Source organism: Magnolia sinica, chromosome 11 (genome assembly GCF_029962835.1).
Source record: "Magnolia sinica isolate HGM2019 chromosome 11, MsV1, whole genome shotgun sequence".
In the NCBI taxonomy this organism is placed as follows: domain Eukaryota; kingdom Viridiplantae; phylum Streptophyta; class Magnoliopsida; order Magnoliales; family Magnoliaceae; genus Magnolia; species Magnolia sinica.
Window position 1 is genome coordinate 45,942,629 of NC_080583.1, and position 15,414 is coordinate 45,958,042.

Here is a 15,414-nt window from a genome sequence, read left to right on the forward strand (position 1 = left end):
GATTTCGATTGCTGAGATCGAATGACAAGACCTATATCATGTATATGTGGCCCGTGTTTGAGGCCTAATGAAATATATACGCAACCCGTATTTAAGGCCCATTGTGATGTATATTCAGCCCGTATTTAAGGCCCACTATGATGTATATGAGGCCTATGTGATGAGGCCCATTGTGATCCATTTGAGGGCCAGGCGATGGAGCCCATTGTGATTTATGCGATGTGTATTAAGCTCCTGAGTGAGGCTTATGGTGTTGTATATTTGGCCCTTGTGTGAGGCCATGGGTCCATTGTATGTTAGGCTATATATGGGTCATTCCTTGGCGGCAATGTTGGTTAAATGTCCACATTGTCGAGGTCAATTGTCGATGACGGTTATTGATATCGATTATGAGTATGTGACAACATAGCATCATGATACATGCCCATACGCATCATCCGCATGCTTGTTATGAGATCTGGTTAACCATTGTATATGTCATTGGGCAGGTTGTTATGAAACTCCCTGATAGGCGGAGATTGTCTCGCATAAGTGCATGGTATGTGCAGGATTGATGCATGACTAGAATGTATGACTCATGCATCTTGCATTGTGTATTATAATTACTGTACTCCCTAGTGACATCAGGGTCCTAGGCTCAATAGGCATGTCATGGATGGCTAGATGGGACACCAGAAATATTTAGTTCGAACATCTAGGCACTTTGGATGTCCGTGGGTGAAAGTCCCTAAACCTCCATAGCCAGGAGTCACCCCAACATCTAGACCAAGTGGATACATGAGCGCCCGAGTGCCGAATATCAGTAGGTTGCGTCTCCTACTATGTCATGGTCGGTGGGAGGGGGTGTGGCCTTATCTGCCCGAGTGAGGGGGCTATAAGCTAGGCTAAGTTTGACCAGCTCCCAAATGGGTCCGCTATCGATGAGCTAGGTAGGCATTGGTATACTATTGGCAAGCAGGTAGTGAGGTCTTTTCCACTCACTGGGCTACGCGGCCATCCGGGGCAGTAGCCAACTTTGAGTGTACTAGACCCTGATGATGATCCCAGAAATGTACGGTGTTGATATGTGGACTCATTGAGTAGGAGTTGCATACTCATTCATTCATTCACTATTCACTCGGGCTAAAGGTGCGCAACTATTTATTACGTATATCGTCATAACGACTAGGATTTCGGTTGGGCCGCGTGACTAACCTACGATCAAGAGTTTACCACATTGAGTCTGACTATCCAAATTTAGGTATGAGACTAGTTTGGATAGAAGTCCCTTGTGATGGACCCCATAGCCTACGATACTAAGTACTATCATCCCGAATTCACTCCAGCTTGTTCATTTCATTCGCACTGTGTATTATATTGCATCCTCAGCATTTAGCATTTTGGATTGCCATGTTTCTACATTGCTATGGCCGTTAGCATTCATGCCTTGCATTGCATAGCATTGGTACGACTGATGGCACTCATAGACTTATCAGTATATTTCTGCTTAATCTGATATCGTATAATTCATGATCTTATCAGTATTTCGGCTTACTCTGATATTGTATGGCTTGTGTACTTATCAATATCTCCATTTACTCTGATATTACATTCTAAGGACGCATATTCTACTCATACACTTTCACCATCCACTAAATTTTTATAAGCTTATGCACGATAAATGCGTGCAGGTGGCGTGAGGTTTCAACAGCGTGGAGCTCGGAGCATGCAGCGGATCTCTAGAGTTTTGATTTTTGATATATGTATTTCCCTTTGAGCATTGTACTCAAATGATTATATTAGTGGATATGTGGTGATGATGTTGTTCTTATGATTTGGGTATACTTGTGGTTATGTTTCTTATGAGACAAATTCATATTGAAAATCCTCCTTGTAGAATCCCAGGATCAAAATCTACCGTTTGAGCGCTGGGAGCCGAGAATAGGGTACTACAGACGCTGTCGGCACCAGATTTGGCGATCAAAAATTTTGTGAGCCCGGTTTCTGAGTTTGGGGCATGACAATTGGTGACCACTCAATGATATGATCACGTGCCTGTGGGCATAGTCATGGTCACCTAAACCATGAACAATCAGGTTATACATGCAGATTTTCTTAATCATGAGAATTATGATATATGTTGAATTATACAACTTGATAATGGAGTGATCCTCAACTCAGTATTATGTGACATGAATATGATCCCTACATAATGTAACAGCTTGAGATTTCATACTCGGGTCTAAGAAAACCTGGTGTGATATGATGTGATTAAATTTATCCCTTTGTCTGTTCATCATGTGACACTAAACCCAGATTATTAGCCGTGTGAAGTGTGGGACAGTTGTCACCTAAGACTTACTTTAATGTAGTGTAACCTCGTATTTGTATGTAGGATTGTGATTTTTCAACTATTCTTAGATGTGTTGGAAATGCAAACACTAAATCATGATAGTGATCGCATATAAACTAAAACCACACGAAATTGCGGAACTGTACTCTTGACCATGTGAAAGTTTAATAAAGTGGTTGCCCCATTATGTGAGCTATGATGTAATGAAAGTACATAACCATCTAACCTTAAGTCCTTCATTATGACAAGTAGAGTGACATTTATGTGGTCTCTCAACCATATGGACTTCCGATAATGGAGTGGCCATAAGACCATGTGGGTATACGAGAATTGTGTGGTTACTCCAGACTCGCGGACTATGCCGATGATGCAATCTCTTGGGTATGTGAACTTAGGATGCAAATTGATTATTGAACCCATCTTACTAATAGTATTAGGCTAGATTTGTGGATTCCACTAAATGTTCACAGTGGGATTAGAGTGGTGGGCCTATTGCCTTAAAGCCCACCTTGAGTGGACGCCTTGTGGACCCATTAGCGGTAAACCTATCGGGCTCATAGGTTACTTCCACTTACTAAGAACGTAAGACTCCATGAGAAGTGCATATTAGGCCTATGTTTGAGCTTCTTGGTAAGTGCATGAGACTCCTTGTGATGTATGTATGCCAAGTCCCATTTAGGCCCTGTGAATGATTTGTGATTGAGTCATCAAATGAACTATTTGTGGTAATCAAATGGACCACCCAACAAGCCAGAAGGTTAGGATGTAGCAACCCACTAATCAGCCCATTCGAGTGTGGCATTGAACATGACCTTAGTCTACTTGAGATGATAGCTAGACTTGTTGAGATGTTGGATTAAAATCTAATTATGCATGTGGTGATGGCACATGTGTAGTGATTGTGTAATGTGATACTTACGGTGATGATGATGTGTGCAGTGATTGTGTGATATGAAACATGTAATTTAATGCAATGATTGTATGTTTGTAACATCTCGGAAAAATCAGTATAAGGACCCGAGTACCACCTCAGGCAGAAATCACCCAAGACCAAAACCTTTAGAAATTAGGTTAGTGTTAGCAAGTGCTAAACTAGAGTACTTGTGAAATTAACACTAATCACTTTAAATATGATCTGCAAAATCTAAAACATGCAGAATCATTGACGCTATAATACCCTGAAATATAGAATCCATCTCAAAACCCAGTTGCTCTCGGGAGCATCTTGAAACTTCGTATCGGACCTGGACCGCACGTCGAAAGTCCAATAACTGCAAAACTATACATTTATGACTGCATTAATGGACTTGGCAACCCCCTTGGAAATCAAGTCTTAATTATGTCTAGAAAAGCATAACTTGAGCTTGGAGCAAAGTGTGTGAGAAACGTGAAAATATTTAGAAATAAAATATGAATTTAAGTAATCTGAGTCGTGTCACTTGCGAGCCAAATATAAGGATTCAAACCGTCAGAATCTGACCCAAATACACCCTCGGATCAGGAGAAATGTCCCACACATGTCGGTGTACTTGTGACCCTGATCGAGTGACCGTGACCGTTGAACTAAAACGGGTCCGCCACGGTTGATCTGCAAACCTGATCGAAACGAAAACTCAGCCTGACCTAGATCCATGGTTAGGGAGCTTAAGTCCGACCGCACGTGGAAAAAGGGCCACCAAAAGTGCTCCGTTGGGCTGAAACAGACGCCCTTTGGATATAACCTAAATATACCTTGGGCCTGGGGCCATTTCCATCAATCCTAGGCCTATATAAGGACCTTAAACCCTCTCTCTCTCATCTCATACGAATTTGAGAAACCCTAAGAGAGAGAGAGAAGAGAAAAGAGAGGGGAAAAGAGGGAAAGTGAAAGTGAGAGTTGGAGATTCTTCCTGGGATCCAATCCCGCTACTCCATGCACTCAACCGCCATTCCTGTATCTCTATACAAGCGATTCCGACTCCATACTTGGGTAAGAAAACCTAACCCTAACTTGTCTTAGGATTGCCGACGAGTGTAATAGATGAATTAGCTAACCTATTCCCTGTTATAGGTTATTGTAGTGTCGTAGACAAGGACTTAGCTTTAAAGCTGAGTTCGTTACGAGTCTACCGGCGAAAGGTGTGGACTATAAATGTTTAGGTTATGGTTTTCAAGGCTTTCAATGTCAGTTAATGATTTATGACTGACTTGAATTGTTATTACATGCTTAGACACGTTGTTCCCGTACTTTACACATATATATGAACTATGTTGAATATAGTGTATTCTTGTGTTTGTTGAAATATTTGTATGAGTATGGATACTGGATATGGATTTGCCATGATTAACTATTGTAGACATATGGTTAAGGTATACGTGACAATTCCTTAGTGAAAGGATTTGCCCTAATACGTGCTATCACCAACATACGTCATGTATGTTGGAATATGTAGTCTAAGTGTTTGTAGAATTGTCTGAATGAACAAGTGTGTAATAAATTATACTTTAGATGGGCGTTGAGAAGAGATTCTCAACTACCTTAACGATGTGTACGATTTCCTCCATGTAACTTATATTCTTCGTCTATTTTACTTAAGGACTGCATAGGTGTGAATTCATGTTTAAGTTGAAATCCATTAAATGCTCATATGCTGGTATGATTGGAATTGTTGATCCATTACTGTTTTGATTTAACTTGTATAATTTCTTGTTATAATTGAATGTGTTTGGGACTACGGAATAGTCCAGGCAATTGGTAACAGGCATTAAATAGGTGGCTGAGGTTGATTTCGCCACATAGGACGTGATCGATGAATCCTAGCCGTACTTGGGATGTTGGCAATGGTTAGGCCACATGGAGTGCTTACGCACTTCATGTCGATCAACTCAACGTGCGCTCATACTAGTCGAGCTCGTCAAGTAACCCGATTAACCCAATGTATGTTCACCATTTATGGACGTTACTGCTTGAATCTAAGGTACCAAACTCACCAGTGAAAACCCCTTTAACCATGGTACCTCAATCCGCTAAGACTCATGAGCCGAGCATAGTGGTATGGGACACCGTGGTCGAGCTGTCAGCCTACGTTGGGGTGACGAGCCTCCCCGTAGTGTCCAGTGAGCAACACAGCCTCGTGAGCCAAATACGGTGGTATGGGACACTGTATTCAAGCTGTTGGCCTACACTGATAAGGTGACGAGCCCATTATAGTGACCTCGAGCGTACGCTAAGACTGCATAGAGACAACGAGCCCTTACGTAGCAACAAGAGTACAAACTAGGCCTGCATTGATAAGGTGATGAGCCCTTTACAGCGACCTAGAACCGTAACATTGTATGAGACTTTCTAGGATTGACGACCCTAGAATGGATCATTGTTTGGAAAATGATATAAGGGAGGTACCTTAGCTTCCTAATCCTACTGTATGAAAAGGACTAATAAGAACTTGGTAATCACGTTCATGCACCGCACTGCATGTGCCGTTTAGCGTTGGGCAGTGCACTGAGAAAGTGACTGACATGCGTGACCGTTAGATGAAGATCACAGAGGGAGTGCAGGCGAGGGCATGCATCATTTATTCATACCATTCTTGCATTAATCAGAGTACTTAGGGATGTTTGATTGTATTATTTTATCATTACTTGTAGCGACCTTGGAATTTTTGTGCTAATCTTTCCTTAAGTAGTTGTTTTTGGGGTAATTAGCGCTATACTCGATTGCTTGTGAAATTCGCATCAATCACTTTAAATTGTATCTGCATGGCTTGAAACTTGTAGATTAGTTAGCGCTACGTTACTCTGAAATCTGGGATCCATCGCTAAATCCAGTTGTTCTGGGAAATTTTTGGAAGATCTGGATCGGACCTGGACAGCGCGTTGAAAGTCCGATGGCGATGATCGTAGGCTGTTGCGGTAACCGAGTTGGGCTTGGTCATCACCTCGAAAATCAAGTCCATCTGATGTTCTCGGTCGATTTGATTGAGTTCGGAGTAAAGAGTGTGAGAACGGTTGGAATTTAATAAGTTTTTATGAAATCTGAGTCGTGTCGCTTGCGCGACGATTTTAAGCTATCTGACCGTTGGATTCTGACCCAATTTCACCCTCTGATCAGGATAGTTGGCCCAGGCGTATCCTAGTGCTTGTGGACCTGATCGAGATTCAGTGACCGTTGAATTGAGTGTGGTCCGCCACGGCTGATCTGAAGAGCCGATCGGTATGAAAACTCAGCCTGACCTAGATCCATGGTCAATGAGCTTAAGTCTGACCTTTCATGGTTTTAGGCCCACCAGAAGTGCTTCGTTGGATCGTAAGAGGCAGGTTTTGGTTATAACCTAGGTATACCTTGTACCTGGGGTTATTTCCATCATTCTGAGGCCTATATATAGTCCTTAAACCCTAACCCTCTTTTCTATACGAATTTTCTAACCTTAACTTGGAAAGAGAGTGGAAAAGAGAGAGGAAGTGAGAGAGATAAGTTAGTGAATCATCTTGGATTCTTCTTTGTTCTTTTTCATCTTTGAACCTTCACTTTGAATCATTATTTTGACGGTTCTGAGTTCATTTTGGGGTAAGTTAATCTAACCCTAACCTGTGTTAGAGCTTAGATTAGACTTGGTGTTGTTGTATCTCATTTCTATCCTTGTTTTAGGGTATTCTTTCGCCGTTGACAAAGATAACTCGTCTAAATCAGTTCGGTGTTCTTTCCTTGCTTAAGGTGCGAACTTTAAGTGTATAGTTTATGGTTTTCAAGGCTTTCAATGCCAGTGAATGATTTATTCTTGTTATGGATGAGATTCTGCATGCCAAATGTTGTGTGTACGTTGCTTTCCTGTTATGCATGTGTTATATTGAGATTTGTGTATTCTATGTGTATGTATAAAGTACCGTATACGTATAAAATATGCACCTGTGGTTGTCATGATTATTTGTCATGTATGTATGCTAGATGCATGTATGACAACTCCTTGGTAAAAGGAATTGTCTAAATGCATGTATTTCAACATACGTCATGTGTGTTGTTTCATGTATGCTAAGTGTTTGTAGAAATGCATGAATGATCTAAAGTGTAATTTGTTACACTAATTGCGGGCGTTGAGAAGTGATTCTCAACACTCCTATTGATGTGCATGATTTCCTTTATGCAAGTTACATTCCATGTTATTTAAATTCAAGCATTCCTATGCTTACATTTATGTTAAGTTGATATTCTTCGGATGCGTATGTACCATGATTTAAGTTGTTGTTCCATTACTGTTTTACAATCCATATGAGTATCTGTAGTAGTGTAAGGTGTTTGGGACTATGCCTTAGTCCAGGAAATCGGTAATTGACTCTATGTTCGTGGTTGAAGTTGCTTTCACCATGTAGGACGTATGAGACGAACCCGAGCCGTATTAGAGTTGTCGGCAGTGGTTTGGCCACGCGGAGTGTTTGCGCACTCTATGTCGCTCAACTCAACGTGCGCTCGTGCTAGTCGAGTTCGTCAAGTAACCCGATTATCCGATATATGTTCACCATGTATGGACGCTATTGCTTGAATCTAGGGTACCGAACTTACCAGTGAAATCCTATTAACTATGGTACTTGATCCGCTAAGACTCATGAGCCGGACATGGTGGTATGGGACACCGTGGTCGAGCTGTCGGCCTATACTAGGGTGACGAGCCTCCCCATAGTGACCAGTGAGCAACTAAACTCGTGAGCCGATTATGGTGATATGGGACACTATATTCGTGCTGTCGGCCTACATTGATTGGTAACGAGCCCTTTGTAGTGACCTCGAGCATACCTGGATACCGCAAGGAGGTGACGAGCCGAACTATGGTAGTAAAGGCATGAAAGGCGTGCATTGATTGGTGACGAGCCCTTTGCTACGACCTCAAATATATGATCGTATGAGATGTCTAGGATTGACGACCCTAGTATGGATTACTCTTTGGATGGTGATATGAGGAAGGTATCTTAGCTTCACAATCCTGCTGTGAAAATGGACTAATAACAACTTGGTAATCATATTCATGCACCGTATTTGCATGTGCTTTGTAGATGTGGCGCACTTTGAGGCGATGTCATGCGTAACGTAAGATGAAGACGCTGAGGGTGTACGCGTGAGGGCACGCATCATGTTGTATACATCCTTGCATTAACAAGAGTACTTAGGATTTATTTAATTGCTCTGCTTTATCATTACTGTTTGATTGAATTGATAACATGTTAACCAGTGCCTTATTGTTCCATTGAGTTGATCACTCACTCCCACGTTCTGGGGAGGTGTTCAACACCCACCAGACTCTGTCTTAGGCTCTGATGTTGCAGATGTGGATGCGACTTCTGAGGCAAAGCCGGAGCTGGATGATGATGAGGCTGCGTTCTCTTATATGCAGTTTTCAGACGGGTTCTAGCGGGCCTTGGTCTGATGCGCGGGATCTCTGGGATTATTTTTGGGAATTTAAATGATGTAACTTGATACTTAAATTTTGTTAAGTAACACTTTCATGTGACCTGGTTTGTATATGTACTTCAGGGATTTACACTTGTACACATATTTTTCTATAAGTCTTCCGCTTTCTTTATTCACTTATCCCTGAATCATATATGTGTTTTGGCTTAATCTATTCCATGTTTTATGCACTAATACAGTCAACATACATCCATCATTAATTATGTTGCATAAGTGATGTTTTGGAACTCGGGAGCTGAGTTATGCTCGACCCCCGAATTTCAGGGCGTTACAAGTTAGTATCAGAGCATGATCTGGATTAAACCAGACCTGGGTTATGGTCACACACCGCACGTTGTCGTCACTTTAGTGTATTTGGGTGCGGGTCTATCGTAGATTTGGTGTTTGTGCTTCATAGCTTCTATCGGCGAAAGTTTCTTGAAAGCCTTCGCCGAGATCGAGTCTGTACTCTTACCTAATCACACACAGCGACCCGAAACCTTTTCCTAGACCCTCTATTAATGAGTTTAGACGGTCTATCTTCCCTTTTTCACCTTTAAACCTTTAAGAAATCTCTATTTACATCAGATTTCTGCCAGAATGACCCGATAGGCGTCAAACTACCAAGGGGCCGATCGGGGCATTTTCTGTGGGGCCCAAGGGGGGAACCACATGTTTTGGACCATGGGGGACCAGGAGGGCCTCGCCAAAATGGCGAGGCATCACCGGGATGTCCAGAGACCGGCGATGCCATTGCCGATCAGCGGGCCAAGCGGGCCGGGCCGACGCGGGCCGATCATTTCTAGGCCTAGTGTGGCCCACCCCTCCACGGTTTCACCTTTAAACCTCTTTCTTTTTCCTATTTCCTTCACAAAGCCCTCTCCCAAGCTCTCCCTTTCTTCAAAACCCTCTCCAAATCCTCTCAAATCTCTCCCAAATCTTCTTCTTCTACCATTTTTCGTGCAAACCCATCACCCCATCTCCAAATCTTCCTTCCCATTGCTGATTTCTTTTTCTTTCCTTCTCATTTGAGCTATTCCATCCTCTTTTTGGCTAATAGTTGTGTGGAAGCTTCACCATCTTCCTATTTCTCTCTTTTTCTCTCATTTCTCATGGCCCTCTTTGAGATTGTGATGGCCATCTTTTCCATTTCTTCCCTTCTTTCCTTGATGGGGAAGAAGAGAGCGCCCGTGGATTAAACCAGGCCGAGCCACCCAACCTGTGCATGGAGGCTGAGAGGAGCCGCTGCGAGCACGTCCGCCACGCGTGAATTCCAGACGAAGCGGGACCTCGATCCTCGAGCTCTCGTTAGTAGGACTTTGTTGGCGGAGTTGTCGCATGGAGTCTATGAAGGCCGTAGAGTCCTTTTTGAGGCTCATGTTAATTCATGGCTCTTTGGTGAGTTTTTCTTGTTGGAGCGCCTTGAAGGGGCTGGTTGGGGTCCCTTGTTCGAAGGTGAGTATCTCGCGAATGCTAGCACTGTTCGAGCTTTCTATGTAAACATTCTTGAGCCTTCGCTGGAGCCTCTGCAATTCAAGATTCCTTGTGGTAGCGGTTGTGTGGGTATCATCGATGTTGCTTTGATATCCCGCCTCCTAAGGGTGCCACTTGGTGAAGTGCATGCCAGCGAGAAGAATGTAGACAGGGTGCGCGAGAGGGATCATTGCACCCGATCCTTGTGTGGTCGTCTGGTCGAATGGCAGCCGAATAAGAGTCTTCTGGCTTCCTACATGACGAACGACTTCCGTTTGCTTCACCACATCTTTACGTTCAATGTATATCCAAGGTGGAGCAACCGCAGCGAGTGTACGCGCCTGATGGTGGATTTTCTGTATCAGGTGGGGCAGGAAGCGAAGTTGTGTGTGCCGACGTACGTCCTGCGCCAGATTATTCTCATCGCTCGTTCGAGTAGAAGGACCGAGTCGCTTCCCTTTGGCCACCTCATTTGCAAGATTGCACATGAGTTTGGCTATAGGCTTGGAGCTAAGAAGCCGGTTCCTGTTCGTCATATCAATCTAAGGACTCTTAAGCTGATGGAGGTTGGTTCTGGTCGGCTTGCCTCAGAGGGTGAGGCTGAGTCTGAGAGCGGTGATGAAGAGAGTTATGCTGAAGGTGGTGCTGAGTCTGAGGAAGAAACAAAGCAAGACGAGGAAGAGATTGAGGCACAGGATTCAAGTGATAGCTCTCCTCCTGTGGCGCTAGAGCAGGGCGCAGAGCAGACTGCCAGAGATGCCCGTCTTGCACGGCTTGAAGAAGGGTAGGCTGTTTTACGCCAGGATCTTGTTGATCTTCGAGGCCTTGTTAAACATAAGTTTAAAAAGGTGACTCGTACTCTGAAGTCTATCCTGTGTTGCTTGCAGGATAAGGGTGTTCCGCCTCCATCTCCTGATTCCGACAAGTAGCTGTCGTCGTGGCCGTCTTTTGCTTTGTTTGGTGTTTTCTTTCTGTGTGTAGCTGTTGTTGGCTTGTAGTTGGTGTGTTGTAGTGTTGTAGTTGTGGTAGTTGTTTGTGGTTGTTGTAGTTGCTGTGGTGGTTTGAAGTGTTAGATGTTGTTGTTGTTGTTTTCATGCTTTCCTAGTCGTGATTCATGTATTGCTGCACTACTTGTATTGCGACGATTTTGATTAATGGAATGCATGTTGTTTGCCCTTGGAGTTGTGCTGTGTTGTTGTGTGGATGGATTATGTGACATAGAATCTGACAGGTTGCATCCTTTGTTGAATGTAGGGATGCCTCTTAAGGGTTCGAAGACTTCGGCCCGTCTCTCTCTGATTGAGTCGCTTGCTGGGGTTCCTCCCTTAAGCAATAGCCAGTCAGATCCGCAGGCGAGTCCATCTCGGGCTGGTGTTGGGTCGACACCGATGGCTCCTCCTGTCACACCCTAGGTTCCTAGGCCGAGCCATGCACCTTCATCTACTCCACTTGTTGATAGGTTTGAGCAGATGATGCTGTTGATGCAGCAGCAGCAGATTCAGCAGCAGCAGCAGCAGCAGGAGTTCCTCTCTTCCATGGCTGGCATCTTTGCTCAGTCAGTGGGGGCGACTCCACCTGTTTCACCTATGCCTCCATCTAGGAGCGCCAGTGCCAGCGGCACTTTCAAGCGATTCCACCGCTTGCGACCTTCTACTTTTACGGGTTCTCATAGACCCGAGGAGGCCGAGTATTGGATAGACTGCATCTCTAAGATGCCGAGACCGCTGCACTGCTCTGAGGTCGAGCAGGTTGAGCTTGCCACCTTCATGTTTGAGAAGGAGGCCAGTCTATGGTGGGACAGTGTGCTTCGCACTGTCGAGGAGGATTTTGTGTGGTCGTGGTAGGCGTTTGAGGCGCGCTTCCACGAGAAGTATTTCCCGATCACGTACCGACATAAGAAGGAAAGTGAGTTCCTTCGAGTCCGCCAGGGAGGGTTGTCGGTGACGGAGTATGAGAACCGGTTTACTGAGTTGGGGCGATATGTTCCTTTGATCCTGGGTGATCAACCGATGAGGATGCGGCAGTTTTCTGAGGGACTGAGACTTAAGATCCGATCAAAGATTTGCTGTACTAGCATTTCTTCTTATGCGGAGCTGGTGAGCATGTCCTTGTGAGCAGAGCAGGACGGAGATAGAGCATCCCGCATGCAAGCACCGATGGTTCCTAGGCCGCGACCGAATTTCCAGGGTGTACCTTTCCTCGGCAAGAGGCCGCGAGCAGATTCTCCTCCTAGGCATTCAGCGCCGCCCGCTCAGCAGATGAGAGCTTATCTTCGATGTTCATTTTGTGGGAAGGTGGGGCACTTGGATCGTTTTTGCTTCTCCCGTATGTGAGCCGGTGGTTTTACTCCACCGCAGAGGGTTAGCCGTCCGATGTCTCAGATTATTTCTCCTCCTCTTCGATCAGCGCCAGCTCATCCATCCTTCAGACCTGCAGTTCCTAGCTTCAGGCCACCTCAGCGGCCCATGGTTCCTCTGCCGAATCATCAGCAGCAGGCTCGTGTTCATGCGCTTTCAGCTGAAGCGCCTATGTCTGACTTAGTGCCGAGGTCCTTTGAGGTGATAGCGCACATTGAAGGTATTCCCGTTTCTATGTTAGTGGATACTGGATCCACTACTTCTCTTATATCTTATGCGGCAGTTAGGCGTTTGGGTTTGAGATCTGTTCCTATGCAAGGAGTGACGCTTACTACCGCTACGGGGATTTCCTCTGCTTTAGGCAAGCGTTGTATGGATTGTTTGGTCGATCTGGGGAGTGGATCGATCCATGTTGATTTGCTAGTCGCACCGCTTTATCACTACAATGTTATTATGGGTATGGATTGGCTCACGAGGATGCGAGCTGAGATTGATTGTGAAGCTAGATCAGTGACGATCCATGGACCTGCAGGCGAGACTTTTACTTTCCCAGTTCAGGTCAGTTACCCTCTTCGTATTGATTTTTATTCTTCTCTGTTGGAGAGTTCGGCCGAATCGGCGTTGGTTAGTACGCCGTTAGTTCAGGAGTTTGAAGATGTGTTTGAGTCGATTCCTAGATTACCTCCTCAACGTGAGATTGATTTTGCTATCGATCTTATGCCTGGTGCGGCGCCCATTTCTTTACCCACCTATCGTATGCCTCCGAGTGAAATGGAGGAGTTAAGGAAGCAGATAGATGGTTTGCTGGAATTGGGTTTTATTCGGCCTAGTGTGTCTCCTTGGGGAGCACCTGTCTTGTTTGTGAAGAAGAAGGATTGTTCCTTGCGATTGTGTATTGATTATCGCAGGTTGAATTTGGTAACTGTGAAGACTAAGTACCCTTTGCCTAGGATTAATGATCTGTTTGATCAGTTGAAGGGGACACGGTACTTTTCGAAGGTTGATCTGCAGTCAGGGTATCATCAGTTGCGCGTTAAGGATGGGGACGTGCAGAAGACCGCTTTCAGGACTAGTTTCGGTCATTATGAGTTCCTTGTGATGTCGTTCGGTCTGACGAACGCACCGGCCGTGTTCATGGATCTGATGAACAGGGTGTTTCGGCCATTCCTGTTCCGATTCGTCATTGTCTTTATCGATGACATCTTAGTTTATTCGGCGAGCCGGGCAGAGCACGAGGAGCACTTAAGAGCGGTTTTGGATACTCTTAGGGAGCATCAGCTTTTCGCACAGTTCAAGAAGTATGATTTCTGGAAAGAGGAAGTCAAGTTCCTGGGACATGTGGTGTCCAAGGAAGGAATAGCCGTCGACCTTGCCAAGGTAGCTGCAGTGCAGGACTGGAAGCAGCCTGGTTCAGTTACTGAGGTAAGGAGTTTTCTGGGTCTTGCAGGCTATTATCGACGCTTTATTCAGGACTTCTTGAAGATTACCAGACCGTTGTCGCAGCTGACACGGAAAGATTTGAAGTTTGCTTGGAATGAGCAGGCGGAGTTAGCTTTTCAGGAGCTGAAGGACAAGTTGACGTCCGCCCCTGTGCTAGTATTGTCAGAGCAAGGGGTTAAGTATATTATATATACTGACGCCTCTCGCGTTGGCCTGGGTTGTGTCCTTATGCAGAAGGACAGGGTGATTGCTTATGCTTCGCGTCAGTTGAGGAAACACGAAGAGAATTACCCTACGCACGACCTGAAATTAGCAGCTGTCATATTCGCATTAAAGCTTTGGAGACATTACCTCTATGGTGAGGAGTTCGAGCTCTTTTGCGACCACAAGAGCCTTAAGTATATCTTCACGCAGCGTGATTTGAATATGAGGCAGCGTAGATGGATGGAAACATTGAAGGACTTTAAGTTCGATGTTTCTTACCATCCGGGCAAGGCGAACCTTGTGGCAGATGCGTTGAGTCGCAAGAAGGCTATTGAGTTTGCGGCTCCGCTGATAATAGCAGAGTGGGATATGTTGGAGTTCGTGTGCGATTTTGAGCAGAAGCTTACGGTGGTTGAGCCGTATGAGGTTATCGCACACATTCGTGTACAGCCCCTTATCGACGAGAGGATCGTTGCAGTTCAGGCAGATGATGAGCTTTTGGTGAAGATGAGGCAGCGGGTTGGTACAGATGAGAACTCCGACTGGAGTGTTAGTTCTGATGGGGGCCTACGTTTTCATGGCCGGTTATGTGTTCCTGACATCCCTGACTTGAGACGTGAGGTTCTCGAGTTAGCTCATAGTTCTAAACTTGCGATGCATCCAGGTAGCACGAAGATGTATCAGGATATGAAGAGGTCTTATTGGTGGGACAATATGAAGGTTCAGATTGCTGAATTTGTTTCTCATTGTCTCACATGCCAGCAGGTCAAGGCAGAGCATCACCGACCTCCTGGGTTGTTGCAGCCCATGCCCATAGCTGAATGAAAGTGGGATTTCATCTCTATGAATTTTATTTCTGGGTTGCCGAGGACGAGAAAGGGATTTGACTCTATTTGGGTGATCGTCGATCGATTAACAAAGTCAGCGCATTTCTTACCGATCTGAGTCACTTACTCTGCAGACGAGTTGGCTAGGTTGTATATCAAGGAGATAGTGCGTCTACATGGAGTTCCCCTGAAGATTGTGTCTGATAGAGACACGTGTTTTACATCTATCTTCTGGACTCGTATCCAGGAAGCAATGGGTGTGAAACTGAAGTTCAGCAGCGCGTTTCATCCGCAAACAGATGGGCAGACGGAGCGCGTGAATCAAGTCCTGGAAGATATGTTGCGAGCTTGTGTTTTGGATTT